Source organism: Microtus pennsylvanicus, chromosome 4 (genome assembly GCF_037038515.1).
Source record: "Microtus pennsylvanicus isolate mMicPen1 chromosome 4, mMicPen1.hap1, whole genome shotgun sequence".
Lineage (NCBI taxonomy): Eukaryota > Metazoa > Chordata > Mammalia > Rodentia > Cricetidae > Microtus > Microtus pennsylvanicus.
Genome location: NC_134582.1, coordinates 110,770,458 through 110,795,200, shown reverse-complemented (window position 1 = coordinate 110,795,200; position 24,743 = coordinate 110,770,458). Strand labels below are relative to the sequence as shown.

The window sequence follows — 24,743 nt, the reverse complement described above, 5'->3', positions numbered from 1 at the left end:
CTTTATAAATGGATCAGGCCCATCCTAATGAACTCATTTTCCTAGATTACCTTTGACAATATTCATCCTCCAAATTCAGCCATATTTTGTAGTGCATCTGAGCATCAGCATATGAATTTTGGAATTTGCATTCTAACAATCTCATAGACAATGCCAATATTCTTGGACCATGGATCATACTTTGAAGAATAAGGTTCCATCTGTTATGTTTCTTATGCACAGGACTTGGTAAAATTTAGATACCCTATTCCAACATAAACAATCTTGAGACTGTCTACAGGACAACAGGTTGGTGGGCAGAATACTAGAAAGAGGGTATTCGTGATGAGAATGATATGTATAAATACACATAAAAGAGAAACAGAAGACCTCTGAAAAAGACCTAGTATCAAAAAAAATATTTATATGCAAATAAACACAATCACACAGACACACAAATACAAATATACACATACATAAACACACAAACATGCTCAAACATGCAAACACACAATTTGTTGCGCATAGTGAGAAAAGAGGTTAATTGACAAGTAATGAAGATTTGTGAACTGACAACAGAAACGGGATTTCAATAAAATGTCAGGAATAATAGGTTTGAATGGTTTTAAAAGTAATACATTCATGAATCTCTTTTTCCCTCAAACTTTCATTTTTTTCAAAATACATAAATTCTATAATAAACAAAAGTGATTTTTTAAATTACCTTTAATAAATGAATCATTAAAGTAGTATGATTTATTAGCTGTTTATTTATCTTACAGAGGGAGGCCAGTCTATCTTTACAGGTAGTACATTGGTGTACTAATGTATACTAGTTACATTGGTATACTAGTATGTACTAGTTACATTGGTATACTAGTATGTACTAGTTACATTGGTATACTAGTGTATACTATTTATATTGGTATACTAGTATGTGCTAGTTACATTGGTATACTATTATGTGCTAGTTACATTGGTATACTAGTGTGTACTAGTTACATTGGAATGCTAGCGTGTGCTAGCTACATTGGTATGCTAGTGTGTGCTAGTTACATTGGTATAGTAGTGTGTGCTAGTTAAAGTGGTATACTAGCATATACTAATTACAATGGTATGCTAGTATATACTGTTACATTGTTATTAAGTGTATACTAATTACACTGGTATACTGGTGTATACTAGTTACATTGGTACACTAGTATAAACTAGTTACATCGGAACACTAGTGTGTCCTAGTTACGTTGGAACACTAGTGTGTATTAGTTATATTGGAACACTAGTGTGTGCTAGTTACATTGGTATAGTAGTGTGTGCTAGTTACATTGGTATACTAGTGTGCACTAGTTACAGTGGTATACTAGCATATACTAATTACATTGGTATGTTAGTATATACTGTTACATTGGTATTAAGTGTATACTAATTACACTGGTATACTGGTGTATACTAGTTACATTGGTACACTAGTGTATACTAGTTACATTGGTACACTACTGCACTGCCACTGGATGCTCTTGCTGATGTCACCAAAAGCTCTGAAGTTTTCCAGTTTTCTGTGTATCAAAATCAAAATTACTGCTGTAGTAATCCATCCCCCTTGAATTCTGAGTTATTGTTGCAATGTCACAAATTGTCATTCACTGTTGAATGCTCAGCCCTATGTCACACCAGCTCCTGCCAAGGATTGGAAAATATCAGTAGCATAACAGACCGAAAGAGCCAGAGCATGGAGCGAAGTATCACCAAACAATGTCTTCTGGTCATGACAGACCTTGTGCTCGTGAACTCCCTGTAGCTACTATCACACTCACAAGATTGACATGACCAATACTCCATTATGCACGGGAGAGGTGCTCATGAGGCCCCACCTCTCCCTGAGGTTTCTCTGGTCAGTTAATGGTTGCTGAGGGAGGAGGTGTCATCTTCTTCAGTGATGCAGACACTTGTAAGCATCCTGTGCTCCAGCAAATAATCCCCAGCCTATGCTCATGCAAGTCAGTATAAGTAAACCCAGCGAGTCATACACACACACACACATACACACACACAACACACACACACACACACACACATACACACAAGCACACTCACCAGTTAGAGGGAAAGTAGTTGGGAAGAGGGGACTTAGTGGGAGAAGGAGGGAGATGAGAGTGGGTTAAATAGGAGTTAAATGACCACAGTTCAAAGAGGTATGGCATTGTCAAAGAATAGCAATCAAACAGTAATAAAAAGAGAAGAAACTCAAGGGAGCAGCCTTGTCCCTGGATGCTTCTGAGGGGCTGCGTATTGGAAAGAATAAGCACATTCTGACAAGGCACATGCCAGTGATGATCTAATATAAGCTGTTACAGTGGAGGTGAGCAGGTCAAATCTTCCTTCCAGTAGCCCAAGGAAAACAAAGAGAGGTAAGAAATCTGAGGCTGGTAATGTTTCCAAGGCATTTGTCTTTGAAAAAGAGACAGAAAGTGAGGTGGTACTTGAAGAAGCTATGTCAGTGAGAGTTTGGATTTTTTGCTTTAAGGTCGGCAATATTTGAATGGTTTTGCCAGTGGGAACAAAGGATAAAATCGCTGATACTATAAAGAAAGGGGATAATGACAAGAACCAAATCCTAAGAGTGAAGAGGTAGCTTCTATAAGCACGCATTGCCCTGTAACTTAATAAGTACATAATATATGTTTTTCCATCTTTGATGTTCAGCTTCAAAATAAAGGCCTGACATAATCACATGGCTAGTTCTAACAAGACCTAGGAGTTGTACAAGCCAAGTAATGAACAAAGAGAGGAGAAAAAGGCATGAAGAAAGAAAAATGACTCCAGGGATGGACAATGAGTCCAGACTGTAGGCAGGGAAGTGAGCGACCTAGGAGAATAACAAACAGTTGAAAATTGGAATGAAGTTAGGGATGACTGAGGGTACTCTCAGAAGTAGAACCAGAGTTAGTGAGGCGGAGCAGAGGACGAGATAGGAAGAGAACGCTGTCCCTATCAAGTCGGGATTTGTGAGGTGGTGTAATAATCAGTGCTTACAATATCTAAAATCATTCTGACTGTGTTGCCAACATGTAGCAGGGGAGAGGATCCTCAACACCAAAGAGGGTAGACACTGCGGAGCTTGGGTACTTTTTGAATTATCTGCTTGGATGTTGGCATTACTAAAAATAAAAAAAAAAAAAAGGAGTCGGGAATGAGACGAAGGCGGAAATGCTTGCATCTCCAATAAATAAGAGAGGCCAGGAGGCCAACAGATGGCAACATGGGATACCAAGGTTAGTAAAGACTGAGGTCATGCACATAAAAGATAGGAAGACAGACAATTTGGCAGCAGAAAACAGAACAAGAATTTCTATTTGATCTTCTTTTCCTGAGATCTGCGGGGTGGGAGAAGCACAGCTATTATCTGGCAGGCCTGTGGGAGCAGCAGTGTGATTAGAGCATGGCCAGGTTGTGCTGACAGCGAGAAAAGGTTGGTACTAGGGGGGAAGCTGAGACGCTGCTCCTTCCTCCTGGGAGGAAAATATCATATGAAGATGTCACTCAAGGAGACATGAACAAAGGTACACATGGAGAAGAACCGAGACCTTCTGCCTGTAACCAGGACCAGTACGTCAGCCATGTGAGGTTCCTACTTTGGAAGTCAAATCTCTGGTTCAGGAAAGTCCTCAGGCAAAACCTAAATGTAACTTCATGAGAAAGCCTAATGTAGATTCTCTGGCAAAAGCTATCCAAAATTTCTAGCCCAGAGAAACTGTATAATACATTACTATTGTTAAGCTAACTACTTGGGTATTTCAGCAACTTACCCAAGAACTACTGGCTGGCCTGTTTCTTCACGAGTGGGCATATTCATAAAAATACCTAGGAACATCCAGACCAGGCAAGGTCTGGGCTACAAACTTCCAAGAGTGAGATCCACACTGGAATAGCCACTCCAAATAACTTGAGAAACAAATATAGTAGTTTTTCTAGAAATGAGATAGGGCCAAATTAGATATCCCCTTAGTTCCTATATGGCCCTCAGCAGACATAGCAGACATTTTCTGTTGCTTTCTTGTCTTCCATGATGAATAACAGAACTTAAAAGCCAGGAAAAATCATTGAACTATACCAAAGCCACTAGACCAAGCATTAAGCTACTTTACACACTGTAGAGTACGGACTTTTCCAGTGGGAGTTGCCAACAGAAGGCCAAACAGCTTCCCTATGAAAGGGTCCTCACAAAAAGAGAATAAAACAATTTATTATGCCCCAAGAAAAGTCATTCCCATCACAGAATCAGGGAGGACTAGGCTGTCTCATGCCAGGGCCTCTTTTATCACTGGCATGCAAACAGAGTAAAAGCAAATACCCTCACTATTCCCCCCTGATGATACCAAAGATGACAGAAAGAAAGCAAATCAAAGGCTTCCTACATATCCACTCCAAGGAACAAGTTCTAGTTGATCTATCACTAAAGGTTATGAAGTCGTCCAATATGATATGGAGAGATGGAAGAAGAGGGGAGGTATCAACAGAACAGAGTGGAAAATAGTAACTGCAAAATACGTTTAGTAACTGCAAAATATAAGAATAACTATCCCAGTTGGGCAGTGGTGATGGCACATGCCTTTAATCCCAGAACTCAGGGAGACAAAAAGCAAACAGATCTCTGAGGGTTCGAGGCCAGCCTGGTCTACAGAGTGAGCTCCAGGGTAGCCAAAGATACACAGAAAAACTCTGTCTCGATAAAACAAAAAAATCCCATGCTTTTCTCTTAGTGAAATGAGACCCCTTAACATAGTGGCCATACTTCAAATATACATGCTGACACATAAATATTATAAATAAGCAACAGAAATGCCATCTACATGGATACATAAATGTCATAGATAGACAGGTATGATTAAAATGAAGATATAGCTCCTGATACAAACAAGACCATTATTTGGCTATCATATTGGTATTTTTATTAGGGATGCCCTTGCTCAGTGTATAAGTGGACTAGGTCTTCATCGACTGAGGTTTTATCTTTGTTCTGTCATTGAAGAACTTGCAAGTGCTTTACTGAAAGATTTATCTTGAAGATCTTCATCTAGAAAATAGGGATTAAATATACTTGATGGCACAATTAATTAAATGAAACCGGATCTAATTAAATAGCCCCTTGATATGTAAGCAGAATCTAATAACTGAATTTACAAATTTGGTAGATAGTTTTTCTTCTGAATCACTGTCAATATAACAAATAGCACAGATATGAGATACTACTAGCAAGACAAATTATGCCTGGGCAAGCAAGAACAAGAGAAATTATTCTTTCTTAACAAATGTAACAAAAAAGTGATATATGCATATATGCTTCCAAAATACTATACCGGTTATATACATGTAATTATTTCTATGAATTTGATTTATGACTTTAAGGAAAAAATATAGCATTAAAACCATGTAACCCCTAATGTATTCCTTCCCTGAAACTATAAACACACCTCTAGTTACTCTGTCCAACAAAAATATACCACAGCAGGTGGATCCCAAAAATATAAATAGCTTCATCTCTTTGTTCATTTCAGTCTATTCCCTCCACAGAAACTTCAAGCTGCAGGTGCATGAAGCATACTTCTGCTCTGACAAGAGCAGTGCATCTCTGTAGCTGAGGCTCCACCTAATGATGTGTGAATGAAATGTTAACTGCAGGAAAGTGACTCCCAGCCAGGAAAGCCCCAGCTGAGCACCTCTCCTGGAAGAGAACTGAGCCATAGGAACACACCAGGCAGTGGGGTTGGAGCCTTGGTGCTTCGGCTAGTGTCGTTCCTTCCTTCCTTTAGGTTTCTGTCGTTTGGAGAACAGTGTAAGCTAAGCTGGATGGTTCAGTTTGCCTGCATGCCTCATTTTAGGGTACAAATTGGATTTCAGTATGGAAGCGAGCATCTAACTTACTTTGAGATAGGAGTAGGTTGCAAGGAAGGTCAACTCAAAGGGAAATAATAACCAATTATTGCGGGGAAGTGGTTTCACAGCTGGAACTGGTTATGCATGAGGCCATGGGAAGTTTTCTTAGGACCGTTGATTTAATTACATATTTTAAACAAGAGAAACTAACCTAGGAACAGCAGCTAACCTTGAATGCAAATGGACCACCTCTAGCTAGTAAACGTATTTATTTCTTGTTTTCACTCAAATCATTGTTACTTTATCATCAGTACCTTCCATCACTTGTTCATCAGCTGCTGCAGGCTTTGGAATGTCCCTCTGAGGATGCATATTCTTTCTGGAAGTTTCTGTGTGTTGCGGTCAGACTTAGATACTCAGACTACTTGTATCTGAAATAAGGAAGGAAAGAAAGAGAGAGAGAGAGAGAGAGAGAGAGAGAGAGAGAGAGGAGAAAGGGAGAGAGGGAGGGAGGGGAAGAAGGGAGGGAGGGGAAGTAGGGAGGGAGGGGAAGGGAAGGAGGAAAAAAAGGAGAGAGGGAGGGCCGAGGTCTTCAACAAAAGCTAATTCTCTTGTCCCTCCTGCATCCCCCCAGTTTCTTTCCCCTCTGTTATTTGTTAACCACTTGTTTTTATAAAAGCAATATATTGTTGGCAACTATAATGAAACCAGGAAGCTGCTGTAGCCTACCACATAAATATCAGTAGCAAGGCACAGGAGAATAGAGGAAATCAAATATACACATGAATTTAAAAGTATTCTCCACTGGACATCTCAAAAAAGTTTATGGTTGTCATTAAATACAGTTGATGAAATATATCTCTTGACATATATTTTTATGAATGTACCAATTTAAACCCTTATTGTTTCATCCCTGCTGCCCATTCTTCCCAGAATCTCTCCAAAAATAGTCACTAAGTAGAAAATTTTGATCATTTGATCCTATGAAGCCACATTAATCACCTGGGGCTGGAGGACATGCTGGGCCTAAAGCTTTAACACCTTTGTAAGAGTTTTAACAACACAGAAGTCTATACACTAATGCTTTACCCAAAGTATAAAACAGAATTATGCTTTGTATTATGTGGTGATATTTTGTTTGTGCTTTAACAAATAAAGCTAGCCTGACGATCAGACGGTGGAGCTAGTTAACCACACTAGTTAACCATAGAGCCCAGGCAGTGGCAGCACACACCCTTAATCCCAGCACTCGGTAGGTAGAGGCAGATGGGTCTCTGTGAGTTCAAAGCCACTCTGGGCTACACGAGACTGAATCAGTCTAAAAGAGAAACAAAGCCAAATAGTGGTGGCTCATGCCTTTAATCTCAGCACTAAGAAGGTGAAGACAGGAAGGGATATGGCTGGGCAGAGAGAGGAATATAAGGCAGGAGGAGACAAGAGCTCAGACATTCAGTCTGAGGACTTAGAGAGACAGGATACCCCACTCTGTATGAGGATTTTGCAAAGGTAAGAACTAGAGGTTGGCTGCTCTGCTTCTCTGATCTTTCAGCTTTCACCCACTAATATCCGACTCCAAGTTTCTATTATTAAAAACAATTAGAATTCTCGCCACAGTAGTGAAATATAGTTCAGCTGGAGATGACCCTGACGTACCATGTTGTAGCCCCTCACAAGCATCCTGGACCAAACACTAGTATCATACTAACACCAGTGAATGCAGGCTGTGGTGAGGGGTGGAGTATCTTTGTAAAGGTATGGTGGCATCAATTATTTTAACTAAATTTCCTTAAGGTCTGCTTATGTTAGCAGTATATCTCAAAGCCGACAGTAATAATGAAAGCCTTCTAATTAAAGGGTCTTTCTCCACTTGAGTCTGGGTACAGAAGTAAATCTGTGAATGTGAGTTAGAGGGAAGAGAGACCAGCGCTGTCTGAAGAGATCAGCTGACATCTAAGGAAGATGCACTGCAGGCCACAGCCCCAAAGTGTTAGAACAATTCATCACAGTTGACAAAGACTTGTTGGCCACAGTCTGAAACTCCCCAGGGGCAGTCTTCAGATACAGAGTTTAAGGTTTTGGCATGCAGGAAGCTGGGCAAACTAGAAGCCACATCTGAATAGCATGTAACACAAGGAAAGTTTGATGTCTATGAGCCCTTGCTCTCCTTACAGCATGCTGTTTATAAACAATCCAGCTATTTAAATACTACAAAGTCAAATGGAGGCCTTTGTTATCCCTCTAAGATGTTCTGGTACTCCAGGGGCTTAGGAGAAGGTGTTGAGATTTTGTATGCTAAAGCTTGTCAAGGAAACGTCATGTAATAATGAAATCAACTACCAGGCAGATTGAATAGCAGATTTTGGCAGCTAAGAAGGAGCTTTCTCATTATAGGGTGTGTAAGCTTGTGGGCTGCATTGCAATTATAAACACTTTATTTTTTTCTTTTTTTCTTGCTCAAATTCTTAGACTTTTTTCTCACAAATGACAACAGTCAAAGGCTGTTTTTTATTGCCTAATTTGTATTACCCATCTTCCTGATGCTAAAGTTATTAGCATCTTAGTTGAACATCAAACTTTGAAAAATTGGGTCAATATTGTTCAATGCTGGTAAAATATTGATTCTTCATGGAAAAATAAATGACTGTATTCTGCAAAACAAATTCTTTTGATTTCTTTTTCTGTAGTCAAACTTTTTTTAAAAAAATAAAATTGCTGCTATTGTTTAACCATATGTCTCTAATAGCAAAAAGCAAGCTGTATTTTAACAGCAGCCAACAGTGGTTCCTGTGTCATATAGGAGCCCACAATACTATTAGCGACAACTGAGCTATTTCCATAGAAACTAATTTTAGCAATCCAAAAGGGTAAACACTACTTTTCTTCTACTTTTTGGGTAGATTTTGTAAGAAACAACCTAGGGAATCAGGTCAATATGTCTTCACACACATAAAGTGAATCACGCACTGCAGTAAACGGCTTCCTTTGAAATGTACTGCCTGCCAGGGCCAGTATTAAAGCTCCGTGCAATTCAAAGGTGAATTGAACAATTCTGAAAAGAATGGATAAAAACTGACAAGAATAGAAAAGGAAATAGGGCTACTGGATTTGACTTTTTAAGTACAAGCAAGAATATGTATGTTAAGAGCAAGCTGAATCCTAAATTGCTGATCCCCCCACAAAAAAGGCTAATGGGCCCAAATCATGCAGGGTGGCATAACAGACAATGAAGTTAGGAAGGAACTTCTCATATTCCATATGCTAAGAGCCTTTTATTTTTGAAGGGGAAATAAATTTAGGGGCTGGAGAGATGTCCCAGAAGTTAAGGGTGCATAAGGAAGGCTCTTGAAGAAGATCCAAGTTCAGTTCCAATACCCAATTGTAGCAGCATCTGCAACTCCAGCTCTGGAAGATCTGCCATCTCTGGCTTCTACAGGCACCTTCACTCACATGCACACACTCATACACAGACATACATATGCACAAAATTAAAAATGAAATGTCTTTCAAAAGAAGCATAGGACGTAGGTGGTAAATCATTAAGAGCTAAGAGGGACTGAAGAGAGGAGTTAGACCTACATTTATACCTTTTATTTTACTAGGAACAAAAGGAAATCTATACTTAGGGTTTCTTTAAGTCAATGACCATTCTGAAGTACATTAATATGTACTAGTCACTGGACCAGATTTTAGCGGTACAGAAGTAAATTAGAAACTTCCTCCACATAGCCATAGCCAAATAAAAGTGACACAAACATTAAGAGTAGCCTATGTGATGCGTAGCAGAGGTTTGAAGACAGAATGACTAAGTTTGCTTGTCCTGAAAAAGATGAAGCTGCAGTTGAGTCTAAAAAGCTAAGAAAGCATTTTCAAGATCTACTGGGAGAAAAAGAGTGAAGAGTGGAGGGAATGCCACCAACCATAGCCCAGGACCTTGGAAAATTGTGTGAGGAATGAATTTGGAGGTTATGCAGATGAGATATGGGATTGTTATTGAAATTCATTTTGTGGGTGTTGTGCTGGGAATCGAATGAGACATGAAACTTTGAAGATCAAATATTCCACAGTAAGTTGATACAAAGAATATCGAGGAGTTTCGAAAGGCAAAAGTGAAACAATCAGAGCTGTTTATAGAGAATTTGTGTAGCCCCACAGCGTACAGATTTTATTTATACAATTGGATTTTTTTTTAAAGAACATCGTGAAGGAGCCACCAATGAAATGCCTTCAATTTCTTCTGTGAAATATACACAAGATATAAAAAATGAAATATGACTTAAAGCCAATACCAAAAATTTAAGAAAATGGACCATAATTACAAATTGCAGCTAGGCCAAGATCCATCCATTCCCTAATATCTCTTTATATTCCACTTGAATCTACACACAAAAGCCAGGAAACCACTGGATAGCAAATGCAGGGAGGAGATACTAGATATTAGAAACAGACAGTATAATTTTGGAAAGGGAGTATAGACACAGCCCTAGTGCCAATGGTGAATTTCTTTCATGTATTTAATAATCAAACCAGAGAACTAAGAAGTGAGAATAGAAGCAAGTTCTACCTATAAGACAGAGAGACCCTGTAACATCAGTGCAACCTAATGCAGAAGCCAAACACACAAATCTGTCTTGTCTGTGTTAGCTGTGACAGTCACACCCCCTTGGGATATTAAGAATATACAATGTAGTTTTATTTACTGAAAAATTACTGACTAGAGACAAATCTAAATGAAGAAAATAATTTGCAGGAAAATCAAGAAAAATAGTATACAGAAAACAAGGAAGAATAAAACAATTAACAACACTATCTACTTCAGGCCTGGAAGTGTTTGGTTTCACCAAACAAGGACAAGATGAGTCATCTGTAGTTAGAAAAAATAATCTTAAGGAAAGAGCAGGCTGATGTCTAAGGAAGGATGGTTGTAAAGGTTACGAGCAGAGGACCAAAGCCAACAGGTGGTGGTCATTCTCCACATTAGCTTCTAGTGATTCTCCTCATGTGTATACTGTTGAGTCTAAATTCAATTTAATTAGTCCCTTCTAATAAATACTAAGTAACAGAGGCAACAGAATGTTATACACAAGAATATCTTTCTGAAGATGGCCTCCTGTCTTGTCATGTTCTCTCCCTCACCCCGAGAATTCCCACTGCTGTGTTATAATCAAGCTCATTGAATGATCTGCAAGGCAAGAGACTGAGAGATGCCACTGTCTAAGGTCTTGGAGGAACTAATGCTGATACTCCAAAATGTCAGAAAATGAACTGTATTGACACAGGCCACACAATACGGCCTCAGAAGAGAACACAATCCTAGACTGTGCCGTTATTCCTAAAGACCTTGAGGTTCCCAGCTAAGATAGATTCAGATGTCTAACACAAAAGCTATGATGATTAAGTATTTGTCATTTCAAGCTACTGAATTTTGCTTCCGGAGTCCAAGGCCCTGGGAGAAGGAAGTTTCCCTTGCCTTTTTCTGTCACCAAGTGGTCATGGCCATCTCTGCTCTTGTAGCTGCCCCACCCCCATTCCTAGTTCCATCTTCACATAAGCTTCTTCCTTTTTTATGTGTGACTACTTCCTAATTTTTTTTCTTATACAATACTGGACTGAGGGCCAGCTCCAATCCAGCATGATCTTCTCCTCACTCAGTCGGATCTACAGACAATTTAGTGTCAGTGGTTAGGAGTTAAACAAATCTTTCCATGGGACACATTCAACTCACAAGTATGTGCTATTCCCAAAGGCACACAGAAAAATTATTTTTAAATAATTTAAATATCACGATTAACTCTGTTAGTAACAGTAGTTTCTACAGTCAAATCAGCATGTATCCATGTAGTTAAATATTAAATTCTGAAAAGCTTATTGAAGAGTAATTGATATGTGAGAAAAATGTTATGATATAAAGTTAAAATAATACAATACTAGGAAAATGTTAAGATACAAATAAATATGTAAAAGATAAGGTGGTATCAAATAAAGATTAAAAAAATCTTAGCGGAAATATATAGAGTGCTTAGTATTGAGGGAAATAGAGAGACAATTTTATTTCTCTTTTCAAAATTGCCTGTGTTATGATTTTGCTGCCCTTCCTTGTCAGTACCCTGTCACTCTAGGAGACAAGCACCACCCACTTTCGGTCTCTACCTCCCCCCCCCTCCCCAACACAGGCTGGTCTCTCCGCCCCCTTCTCTCCCTGCCAGGGTCACTCACGCTGAATCTTTCAGCCTGTACACCCAGTATGTTATTATAGTCAGTATTGTTTTAGATTTTCATAGTCTTTGTAAAACGTGCTTTTACAGCTACATCTGGGTGGCTGTAGATGTGATTCTGCCTTGTTTTTAAAGGAGCACATGAAGGGGGGAACAGCTGCAAGTTCAGACACAGTGCGCTGAGATTTTTGGGCCAGTTCCTCGACTGTCAGGACTTTGGTTTGTGGCTGCAGAGAACTGAGCAGGAGATCTCGCCACCCTGTGTCTCTGTGTCCTGCAACATGTAAGCGAACATGACTGGGCCTGACTCAGACGACTCTTTCAGGAAGAGGTTTGCTCACTGTTCTAGAACTGCTTTCTGCCCAGGGTGGGACAAACAGTTTCTGTGGTGTTTCTACAGCCATAGAGAGAGTGGTCGCAGGTATAGGCTTTCCGATGGTTCCACATTGATGTTCTCAGCACACCCGCAGTGACACTCAGTCACAGTGCTGATGGGATTAAAAGGGAAAGTGGTGGCTGCAGCTCACCGCTCTGCCAGATACATGGTACCAGGTTTCAAACCCCGGGCAAACAGCTGAGGTGCCTATCTAACATATCAAAGCAGACCTGGCTCCAGCTTCTCCAAGCTTCCCTCAGTCCCTGCCTGTTACTGGGTATAAATGGCAACATAGCTCACCCTCTACCCTGAACTCCTCAGCACAGGAGCTGGGCTGCCCTTCCCCTAGAGGCTCTTCCCTATACAATACAGACATTTTGGTTACCCACCCCTTCGTGTTTGGACCTTTGACCTCCAGACTGCTGCACCTGATTCCCCTCTTTCCTGTTTCTCTTCCCCCCACTCCCCACAGGGCCCATCCTGCTCAGTTTCCTCGTGTCTGCTCTGGACTCTTCCAGACGTCCCTGCCTCTGACTATGCTCTCCCTTATGTCTACAATAAACTGTCCCCTCCACCATACTGAAGAGCAGCCATGGCATTCCCTTCCCTTCCCTTCCCTTCCCTTCCCTTCCCTTCCCTTCCCTTCCCTTCCCTTCCCTTCCCTTCCCTTCCCTTCCCTTCCTTTGCTTTCCTTTCCATTACTGTTCTTCATTCACACAGCAAGTCCAATATATATCCTCATTCCATTTGCTTTCCCACAAGTGCCTAGGTCTCACAAGGATCCACCTCATAGACATTTGGCCATTCATCCAGCCCCCAGTGAAAGAAAGAAAGGGGAGGGGCTGTTACCATTGGTTTCACTCTGCTTCTGCTATGCCCTGTTCTGGTGCTAAAGGTCTATGACTCCCAGTTGCACCCAGTTCTGCAATGCTGAATCCTGGAATTATGGGAAATCTTCCCAAGAAATGGGTGGCTAGTTATTTGCCCAGTGCATTCACCTACTGGTAAGTATGCCTGATTTCGAAGCTGGCAGGCAGCACCTGTCTGCTGGTTTTGCCTCAGACTAGGTTAGATGACTCTTTCAAGATTTAAATACTAATGGAGTACAAGACTCTTTAGTTAGTGCTGGAAAAAAAAACTTTCTATATGTGCCTGGGACTGAGTGACATAAAGCACTAAGCACTATAAAAGTCTATATAACTGCATAGGACCATAGAGGAAATAATGGAATGAAAGATGGAGAAAAAACTGTAAAAGTTAGATAGTAATAAAAACAAAATCATCAATAACAAGAGGATTAAGGCCATACAAAGAAGTGGAGAAGAGTGGTCCCAGGCAAAGGTCCCGAGTGGGAAAGCATCATCCAAACACAAAAGGAATGCAGTCACCTCATGGTACAGGCAGGGAGGAAAGTAGGAAACGGTGCCAGCCAGCTAAACACAGGCCAGAGCCCAGTGCGGCTGGTCTCACAGGACACAGGTAGAAGGGCATTTTGGCCGTTTCAACAATGTAGAGCCAGTCATTGACAGGTTTTTAGCAAAGGATGACCAGGCATTCCAATCCCATTTCTATGAGCTTGGCTGCTTTCTAAAAGTAGACAGGAGCAAAGATGGGAGAAGAGCAAAGAAGCTAAGGAAGGCTTCAGGAGGATGTAATGTGAGATGGCGGCAGAGAATTAGAATTTTGTGTTAATGAAAAAATGATAATTCTTGCTACCGAATTACATATGGGAAAGAGGAATAAACTCCAGCTCACTGACTGCTAGACCCTTGATTGAAGGCATGCATGACAGACTGGGCGAGCACTGAAGAAGAAAGGCAAAAATCTCATTGGGGCTGATAGTCACGGAATTGGAAAGGGAAGCCAGGCTCAGTGTTCAGAAGGAGCTGCTGGGTAGAGGCAGTTGGGAGTCCATATCTGGAACTCAGATGCAGGGTCTGAGCCCCAGCTGGGAATATGGGAAGTTCTCATTTTAACCAACCGACTGACTTCCTTGAAATCTGCTCCTCATCAATGCAGGGGTGGGGGGTCAGAGTCTGGGGTGACTGAGGTCTACCTCTCAATATAGCTCAATATAGACATCCACACTGAAATGACCAGAGAATCTTTGCCAGATTCCTGTGCCTGGCATCTGTGTGCCCCGGTCTAAAGCCAGCCTGTATGGGGCCATTGTCCTGTACTCTGTGAGGCATCTGTATGGAAATGAACATCTGTAGAAAGACAATGTCTCTGTAGAAGGAAAATCCCCAGTGCTTCAGGGAAGTGAAGAAACTCAGGGGACAGGTGGGAGTCGGATGGGGATCAACAAGTCAACTCCATTACTAGTAAAGCTGGAACAGGGTGCGTGTATAGTACAGAGGTCACAGTCGGGCTTCCAATCTATACCACGCTGAACTGTAGGTGCTCCCATGGCGGAAGGACAGGAAGAACATGCTCTGCCGGCAGCCTGCCAGCAAGCTGATTGAAAAGAGCCAACCAGAGGTGTGGGAGTGGGTGGGGGTGGGAGACAGACCACTTACTTTTCCCAATCAAGCAATCAGATATGGCCTCTTTCCTGTGGGAGGAGACTGGCAGGAAGGGTGAAAGCTGCCTTGCTTCCCAGTATTTCCAGAAAGACAGATGTTTCTGTTTTACAAACCTTAGTAAGGATGCTGGCATAGACTGTCAGATTTGACATTTTGATATGCAGAAAGGAAGAGAAAAAGTCAATTTCTCTATGGACTAGAGGAAGGCTTAGGCATCTTTTGAGCTAGTTTTCCTTGTTGCTGTTTAACTCTTCTTTAAATATGATCGAGTTCTGTTGAAATGGCCTACGATAAGAGGTGAAGATAGAGCAGGCTCTCTTTCTCTTCCCTAGCAGCCAGCACTGGCAACTCAGAAGAGCCTGGGACTTCACACTATCACTCCTTCCTAGTGTTCTTAAGTGATCCTGCCAGGGAAATTATGTAACTGTGAAATGTGGCAGCTGAGCCAATGATAGAGACAGGGTTTCTGGGGTCTATTGTGGGAACCCTCGTCTTGACGATGATTTAAAATCAACATGGTTTTAACTCCCTTGGAAAGGAGTTATATTAATATGGGACCTATACCTCATATAATACCCAAAAATATTAGCAAAGGCTATGCCTAGCCAAGGAGCTCACATCCATTACCAGCGTGCTGGTGATGCAAATGTCTGCAGAAAGGTGGAAGAGCAGAACGTCTGTGGTCACCAGGAACATTGTAGTTGAAGCCCTGAGTCCTGGTATTACTGTTTCTCCTTTTCAGAAGAAACCAGCCCACACAGACAACAGGAGGTTAACACAGTGCTGCTGGTTAGAGCCCAGCTGAAGCCTTCAGTATAATCCTGACTTTCTGTGAACAAGGGCATACTAAGAGGTATTCAAAACAAAGAGAAAACCAATCCAGCTATTGAAAACAAGATCAAACATTTAAATATATATACCAGTGGCCCAAATTGAACTTTGAGTCATTATTTTTACTCAGTGACCCAATGTCCAGACAACTTTGACCTTTTCATTTTCCTAACAATAGGCTTTAGTCCCAATCCATCCTTGATTTTGCATTTTAGGACAGAGACAAATAAAAATGTTTAAATCTTTCATTTGATTTTGCGTTTTCTATCAAGGACCCTAAACAGGTCGCAGGCATTTTACCACATCCATCCCCTGCCAACACTGTTCCCACCCATTTCTCTCTTTACCCTCAATTTGTGCACATGCAGTTCTAAGAAACCACACGGGTTTCATACCAGTTGCTGAATGTAAGACACCTTCACCTAACTCAAAGGTTACAGAGGGCTGGGACCCAAGGTTTAGTGTGTCAGTATTTGACCACTTACCCTTTGGAAGAGCATTACCCAAAGACCTTGCTATAAGAATGTACTTCCTTCTATTATCACCGTCATAATTATAGCTTCGGTATAATCCCCACAAAAGCAAGTGCAGTGTCTAAAAAGCCAGTTGATGAGTGTCAGGGGATTTCATATCATCACACATTGGGAAGACAGAATATCACTATTACCAAACTTACTTTACAAAACAAAGTGGGGGTAAAAACCCGAGGAAGGGAAAGGCACATCAAACAGGATTGATGGGCTTCCCATCATGGCACTACATTACAGGATGACCTCTGCAGCCTGGAAACTGGGTGCCATCAACACACCGCACTTTAAAGTGGGAGATGAAAGAAGGCCTCCCCTGATGTCTGGCAGTATTACTGGCTCAGGTTTAAAGGAAGTATGCAGCCAGGTACCCGTGTCACATTTCAACCTGTGATATTGACATGGATGTGAAAACCTCAGCCTTTGAAACTGAGCCTTTCATATGCTGAACAAAAACCTGAAATGCATTCTCCTGTGAAGACCTGAAGGAGAGAGACGTAAGATGATAAAGGGGAACCCTTTACACGTGGAGCAGTTCTGAACTTCCCTTCCATGGCTGTAATTCAAGCCTGCTAAAGTAGAGCTTAACTCAGATCTTGACATTGGTTTGTTTGGCTTTTCTCAATACCAGGGCTTACCGGCCTTGTAGAGATTCTAAAAGGCCTGTGGGGTGGGGTGGAGGGGAGGGGGAGGGAAGTTAAGGGTTCCAAAAAGGTGGTGATGTGTCATGGAAGTGGGAGAATATTTTACCAGAGCCAGTCTCCCTTGAGTTGGATTCATTTGAACTCTTTTCTATTGGCTCAGCAAACGCCTAAGCAAACAAAAAATAACTCAAATATTTCAATCAAATTTCATCAACCCACTGCAAATACGCTGCATTCTTTTTTTTTTTGCCAGTGTTCAAAAAGAAAAGCAACTCTGCCCTATGCCTGCCATTGGAAGCTTTGTGATTTTTGACCTAGAGATGAACAATCAAGCTAGCTAGGTGTAGCTCATGCCTGTGATCCCAACCCTCCTAACAAGGAGGCAGAAAGATGGTCACTTCCAGGCCAGCCTGGGCTACATAGTGAATCCCTCTCTCAAGAAAGCAGACACACACAAAAGAAATTAACAAGCTAAGTGTATGCCAGCTGCTGTAATCCATAGATACATGCAGGGTCTGAGCACATAGGATTTCTCAATGTCATAGAAATCACTACACATAATAGCCTCAAATTCTACCTTCCTGTGGCATTCAGATAAGGGGAAACACATCATACAAAGGTATTTGAAATCCTTGCAGTTGGAGATAAAAGGATATTTGCTAAAATCTGATGATGCAAACCAAGCCTCCAATACTAGAACACAAAAATGCCCTAGTACTGTAAAGCCTTGCAAAGCTCCCCTCTAGCCCCAGGTCCTTCCTTGGCTGCCAGCCAGACCCTAGGCCCCTTTACCAGGAACAGACCCCAGGATGCATTACACTTCCTAATTCTTCATAGTCTGCTTCATTTGGCAAAGGCCCGAAACCTAACCACAACAGTTAAAAGAAAGCCTTACATTCTACAATAAAATATACAAATCATGAAATGTATACAACTAACAAAAACAGTCTCGGGACTACTTGATGAGAGGAATTTGGGAGGGGGGTTCATTCAGCATTCCAGTAATGGGAAACCACTGTCGAAGGTAGAAAATCATTTTTCAATCTCAGGAAACATCGTTACTAGCTGCCAAAAGTTGATCCATATAATAAGAACTGTTTGCTAATGCTGAACACCTGCACTTTTATAGATGGCCTCTCAGGACAGCTGTAGCTAAGGCTTCTAGTCTACTGATACAGCAGCCAAGGAAAAAACACGGCATTTTAGATAAGAACGCTTGATGAATTACCCATGTAGCTAAACTCTGTGTGTGTGTGTGTGTGTGTGTGTGTGTGTGTTTGTGTGTGTGTGTGTGTGTGTGTGTGTGTGTGTGTGAGAGAGAAAGAGAGAGAGAGAGAGAGAGAGAGAGAGAGAGAGAGAGAGAGAGAGAGAGAGAGAGAGAGAGAGAACTCTGTCATTAAACACAATAAAGTACAATACAAAGTGTTTCCCAGATAAGACTCCCAGCTGCTAGAAAGTTACATCTTGAGGTGGTAGGATACACAAATCAAAACATACTAGAAGTATAAACATATATCATGCTTATGGAAGCATTCATAAATATTTACTTCACTTCCCATGGCTAGTTTTACTTTTTTGGTTTCATTGTTTGATTTTCTTTCTTGCTGAGTTTATTGGGAAAAGTCAGGCATCAGAGGTTTGCAAGAAAAGTTCATTAAGAAGTTGCAAGCATTGTTTCCTAGGCTTCTGAAGTGCAGCTTCTAGCAGGCAAGCATCAGGGGTAATTTATAATCTGGGCATATGTATTCAGACAGCAAAATGATTTCTCCATAGCTTCCTCATTGTGCTGGTCTCTTCTGGGCAATCAAGCAAGAGCCATACAGAGACAACTTTCTGATGCATTTTTTGTCTGTCTGTCATAGAATTGGAATTTGAAGAGAGTTCCAATCAGGTTGAGAGTCTGTGGTCTTTCCTGGGTATTATGTGTTGCTTTTGTGTTTGTTTTTAACCTCGCCAATTTGTTAGCACAGAACCTATGCTGAGCACTATATTGAGAGCGCTTGAGAGGGGATCCACTAAGATGGCAGATGCTGTCTTCCTCAGCTTACAATCTAATCAGGAAAACGGACACACTGCGATTAGAACTAAGGGAAAGTTGGCCTCCTGGTAGGTAGCATACTTTAGGGGATGGAAGCAAGACCTGGGCAAACATGGAAAAGCCATAGAAAATTAAGTACTTAGTGATCAGTCATCCCTCAAACTTTAAGCCATCCTAGTGTTAACACAACTAAGACTTCATACTTTATTTTAATGTTTAGTGGAGCATGATTCAACGTGGTATCTTTGTTTGGCCATGGTTTCATCGGGCCAGAGAGAATAGGATGATGAGCGTCAGTGGAGGGGCTCTGAGATGATTTTCTTTCCTCTAAGTTTTCTGCTACACTCCAGTCCAGCCTATGCTCTACTGGGAACATCTCTGAAGCAACCCACCATCTCCTCTTCTTTACCCATTATAACTTCGTACCACAGTCACAAATGACCTAAGTTTTACACTGAGGTCACAGCCCTAGCCATGTTCTGGCCCATATTACCTCTCATCCACCTTCACTGCCCTGCTTAGTACCCTTATACAGTGAGACTCAACAGTTTCCTGGTGTCAGAAGAAGGAAATTCTCATCATTCTTGGGGACTGGGTCCTCTCCCAACTGGAAGCAGAAAAAAATAAATTTTCTTGGAGCACTGAATTCAGCTTTTACCATTCTGGTCACATGATTTCTCAAGGGTAGAACACAGACCAAGTGCCCAGATTTATCCATGGTGCTGAGATTAACCAGAAGCTGTGCACTTAAAGCTTAATCCATCCTCTCTTCCAAGCCCCTATTGGTGTCTACTTGACTGTGGCTGCATCTGCCTTTGTGGGGAAGCTTCATATATGTACTGTAGTAGCTCCAGTGTCTATGTAGAATTTCCCAGTCTTTGAATTCCAATTTCAGGGATTCGCTTCTAGAGACTTGGATGAGAAAATGTACATTCAAGTGACTTGGGCTGGGACAAAAGGCAATAGAAATAACAGCTGGCCCTGCCCTCCGTGCCTTAGAAGCTAGCTACCATCCTCTGAGGAATCTAAACAGATATATGGAAAGCCTAAGTGTAGGTCTACAGCCACAATCCTGATAACAACTAGCAACATGCTTCCTGTGTGCTCAGACCTTCAGTGACTCCCAAGTCCTACATGTGATCCAGGCAAGGTTGCTACGCCCCTGGCTTTTGAGTCATCCCATGATGCTAAGCAGAGTAAGAAGCCAGCCTCATCAAGCTCTCCTTGAAATGTTAGATTCATGAGTAAGATAAATTAGCATTTTAATGTAATTCAGTAATAGATAACTGCAATTTTAGCCTATCAGGGTGCATGCTAGCTAGTCCATCACACCTTGGGGGATCTGTTGAACATCATACTTCAATTTGTCTCATGTAACAAATAAAGCAAAAATATTTCACAGTCAATTCCAGAGAATTTGAAGGGGGAAAAACCACTTTTGTTATATTCAATTAAATAAGTCTATAAACCCTTAGGCAAAGTGAACATGGCAAGGGTTCAGTAGTCTTGAGTTGACTGGTGAATTTTACTACCTAGACATTAGCAATTAGCAATCACATCTTGAGAGAACATTGAAAATCACAGAGTTGGGTATTAGATATATTAATGTCACTGATTCGTACATATAAAATAAAGTTTGAAAGACTATATTTGTAAACCACTGGTAAAATATATCAATTAGTGATGGATACAGTAGTAAAATAAATCATAAAAGAAAATATTTCTAATTTACTGGTTCAAAAGTGTATTTCTCTCTAGTCTCAAAAAGTCAAACTGACCACTTAGAGCACTTACACTTTAACTTATTAAATACCAGGCATAAAATCATTAATAGGAAATCGGAGTGGCAGAGAAAGACAGTAATGCAGGCAGACTCTAGTAAAGAAACCTGGACTGAATAAACACTGAATGTGGTAAAATATTTCCATAATAGAAGCTTCAATAAATATTTGTACATATTTATTTGCATTGGCTTTTGTTCATTTAATTTGATCAGGACTCCATGTTTTTCCTGGCTGAAAACTCAGAACTTTCTTCAATTCTAGAAAATTCTTAGCAGTTATCACCTGTTGGAGTTTGGCTTTTCTTCACCCTCTCCTTCTGGGATTCCTATTAGATATTTTTTCATTTCTCAGTTCAATCTCCAGTTCCATCTTTTATGTTATTTCTTCCTTTCTACACCATCCTGTGTAACTTTCCATTTCATTAACTTTAACCATATCTGACCTATTATTCACACTTTTATTAGAATTTTTTGAACTCTTAATTTGTATGAAAATTTCATTTGCCAAGATTTCTAATGGTTCTTGGCCATATTTATCTGTAAGTCTTATTTTTTTATTTTCTTCAAAATCTCTTATTACCATTTAATTTGGATACTGCTAACTTTATACCTTTTTGGTGACTTCTCAAATAATTTTATTCAAATTATGTAAAAAGTGATGGATTATTTACAATCAGTCATGCATAATTCCTCCAATTTGTTTGTTATAGTGGCTGTCTTGATCTTGTATTTTCACATGTGTTTTTCAAATCTGATCTTATGAACTCTCTTTGCTTTAGAAAATTATTTTATTTTATTTTTAAAATCATTTTACGAATTATTGTGCATGTGTCATGTGAATACAGATGCACAAACACCATGAGGCCTATGCAACGATCAGAGGATAACTTTCAGCAGTCACTTCTCTCCTTCCACCAGAGATCAAACTCAGATCATCAGATTTTTGTGGCGAGGTCCTTCTTGTTGAACCCTATCCTACGTATGGCTGTTTCCTCGCTTTGACCCTTTCCTAAACTCAGTTCCAGGAAATGGGCTGTGTCACAATCACCTGAGCCTGACACCAGAGTCCACAGCTTGGAACAAACTTTATATTAAATGTCTGGGACTTTACCCAAGGAGAAAATGAAATTCAGTTGCTGTGGTAGACATGGCAGCATCACTGAGAAAATCCACTGGACTATACACTAGCTCTCATTCTTTCCCTGCCAGGTAACTGATTCCATGGTCCCCATTCTCAAAAGGTGGTAATCTGTGAGGCTCAGCATTGGGAATCATTTATTGCCCTATGGGGTAGTATTGGTTAAGTTTTATCTCTCTTGCAAACCACATTGTGCTGGGTACTTCCACTCTATTCACTTTAATTCTGGCTTTGTTCAGCAGAGATGACACTTTAAATTTAACTTTGAAGTGAAACTCTATTTTAAAAGTTTTTTTTTATAGTTTCACACGTGTGTCCCAAGAGAAGGCATTCCCCTTCACACCCCATATATGCCTATCTTGTATTTTGATCACAGAGAAAAAAAATGAAATAAAATAATTCTTTTGTTTCTTCAGTTTTGAACAAAAAATCCCTGTATTTTTCCACCTTGGTCTACTTGGTGATGTTATAGCTACGTACTTGAGTTTAAGTTAGAAGGAAATAGAAGGCTAAGTTAATAACAACCACTACCATAACCAAATCAGTTATTTAGGAGAAAGCACTGGTTCCCAGCACCACTGGGTTACCTTGGAGACTAAACTTCAACAGGAGTCAGTGGAGACAAACCACACTCAATCCATTCCATATACACAATCCTTGTAAAATTTCACATTTACTGTGATAATGAGAAGAGAATATAGGAATTCTATTCATCTAACGTAGCTAAGACAAACTGAGAAAAAGCTGGAAAAATACAATAACACAAGTATGCTAGACAATGAAAAGAGGTCTGATGAGGATGTGACTCAGGGCTAGCGATGCTGAAAGCAGAAAGCCTGTCAACGCACAAGTGTGCTTATCTGTGCAAAACCAAACATTACACAGAAAATCTTGTTTTACATCTCATCTAGAAGTGAGCTTTATACAGATCTCAGTCTGTATTTAGCAACCCCTGGATCTTCTGAGTTGCTGGCATTTGCTTGATTCATAGTACAGACAAACTCTGAGGCTCCTCTAATTTGCAAAGACAAGTGCCAATTGCCTGATTTCATACGCGCACCTGCTAAAGGTATCATTTTTTCTGGCAAACGACTTGACATATGTACTGACAACTGACTTCATTAAAATACTTGTCTGCATGTCAGTTAATTGTCAGCAATCTTTACCATATTCAGAATTCTTATCCTCATTAGTCCATTTCAGCATAGATCCATCAACTTCTGTGAAAGATCTGCATCAAAAATGATCATTGTATTAAAAAGACAATGATATATTCTCTGAAGCCTTATTATAGCTTGAATTAAATGTCCCTCACAGGCTCATATGTTTGAGAACTGAGTTCTCAGAGAGTGGCCTTAATGTGGAAGTTTGTGGAATCGCTAGACTGGGAAACGCTGCTGGCAGATTTGAGTTGGAGCTTTGAGAGTTTTCTTTAGCTCAGGCCAGGTAGTCTCCATTCTGTTTCTTAATCTACCAAAGTATGAGAAGCAGCAGCCACAAGCTCCAGCATTATGGACGGAACCCTTCACCAAGCCTTCCATAAGATATTGCACTGTATCTTCTGAAATTGTGTCTCAAATAAATTATCTCTCTCTTACATTGCTTTCCTTGGGAATTTTGTTATAATAATGAGATTTAATCGTTTAAACCTTAACACGGTCTGTAGACTTCAAAAGGAAAAAACAGTGTAGACATTAGACAATCTTTTGTTTCTAAATTTGTAAGGAAACACAGAAGAGGCTGGAGATACATATAGCTCAATGGTTAAGAGCACTTGCTGGACAAAGATGATCTGGATTTGAAATCTCCAAGCCCAACCCCTGTGACTTACTTCCTCCACCAAGACCACATCTATTCCAACAAGGTCACACCTCCTAATTCCTCTGAAGTAGTGCCATTCCCTAGTGACCAAGTGTTCAAATCCTGAGTCTCTGGGAGCGGTTCCTACTCAAACTGCCATGCTCACTCACTTGTTCACTGGCTTATTCTCTCAGGTTTTGAAAATACTCTCTAGTAATTCCTTTTCTTTAACGTAACTCTCCTTATAACACAGTAATATGAAAATCTGTAAAACATGCAGGGCACTAAAGGTGATTTCATTGCCATTTAGGAACACCAGCGTGCCTGAATTTGCAAAAACTTGTAAACCCATCAATGCTACTCAAGAGTTCCAAATGAAAGATTTTAAGTCTTCTGCTTTTGGAAGACACAATAAAAATAAATGATATTTCTGATAATTTATATAATTAGTATAGCTGACACTCAAATATTTTAAATGAATGAGTATGATATTATGATGCATATATAGAAATAGCTATATAACATTCTTTTCTTCTTTCTTCTTTACAAAAGAAAACAATCAGAAGAAAGGTACTGGTGAATAATGCACCATCCCTTATACATGTCTATCTAGTTTGTCTTCTAGCTAATGTAAGTGGCTAGGAAATAGAAACGGAAGTGCAGAATGAATGTCTGAACAGCAATACCCATCAAAGACTGCCTCTGAAGCAGAAGATTCATACGAAGAATTAGCAATTAGGCTTTTTCCTAATTGTGCATTACTAAAACAGCTTCCTACGAAGAAGATGAAGTTGCATTTACTAGGAATAAACTATATTGTAGGCTTACACACAAAGCTCTTGGTCATCTAGATGTCATGCTAGTAGATGAGTAGTCAATGGGCAATAAAGGAATTGATAGCAGGAAGGGCAAGTACTCAGAAAGTACTAAATAGGGAGATGCAAACAAAGTTATGAGATGGAGGAGACTAGACCAGCTACCCAAGCAGAGCAGACAGGAGAAGTGAGGAAGCGGCT

At 40.4% G+C, this 24,743-nt stretch overlaps 1 protein-coding gene across 2 annotated transcripts in view; it reads right to left on the bottom strand.

Annotated features, from left to right (window-relative positions):
* Sugct (succinyl-CoA:glutarate-CoA transferase) overlaps nt 1–24,743 on the bottom strand; it is a 661,530-nt gene that overhangs the window by 213,406 nt on the left and 423,381 nt on the right. The gene's annotated exons all lie outside the window — the stretch shown is intronic.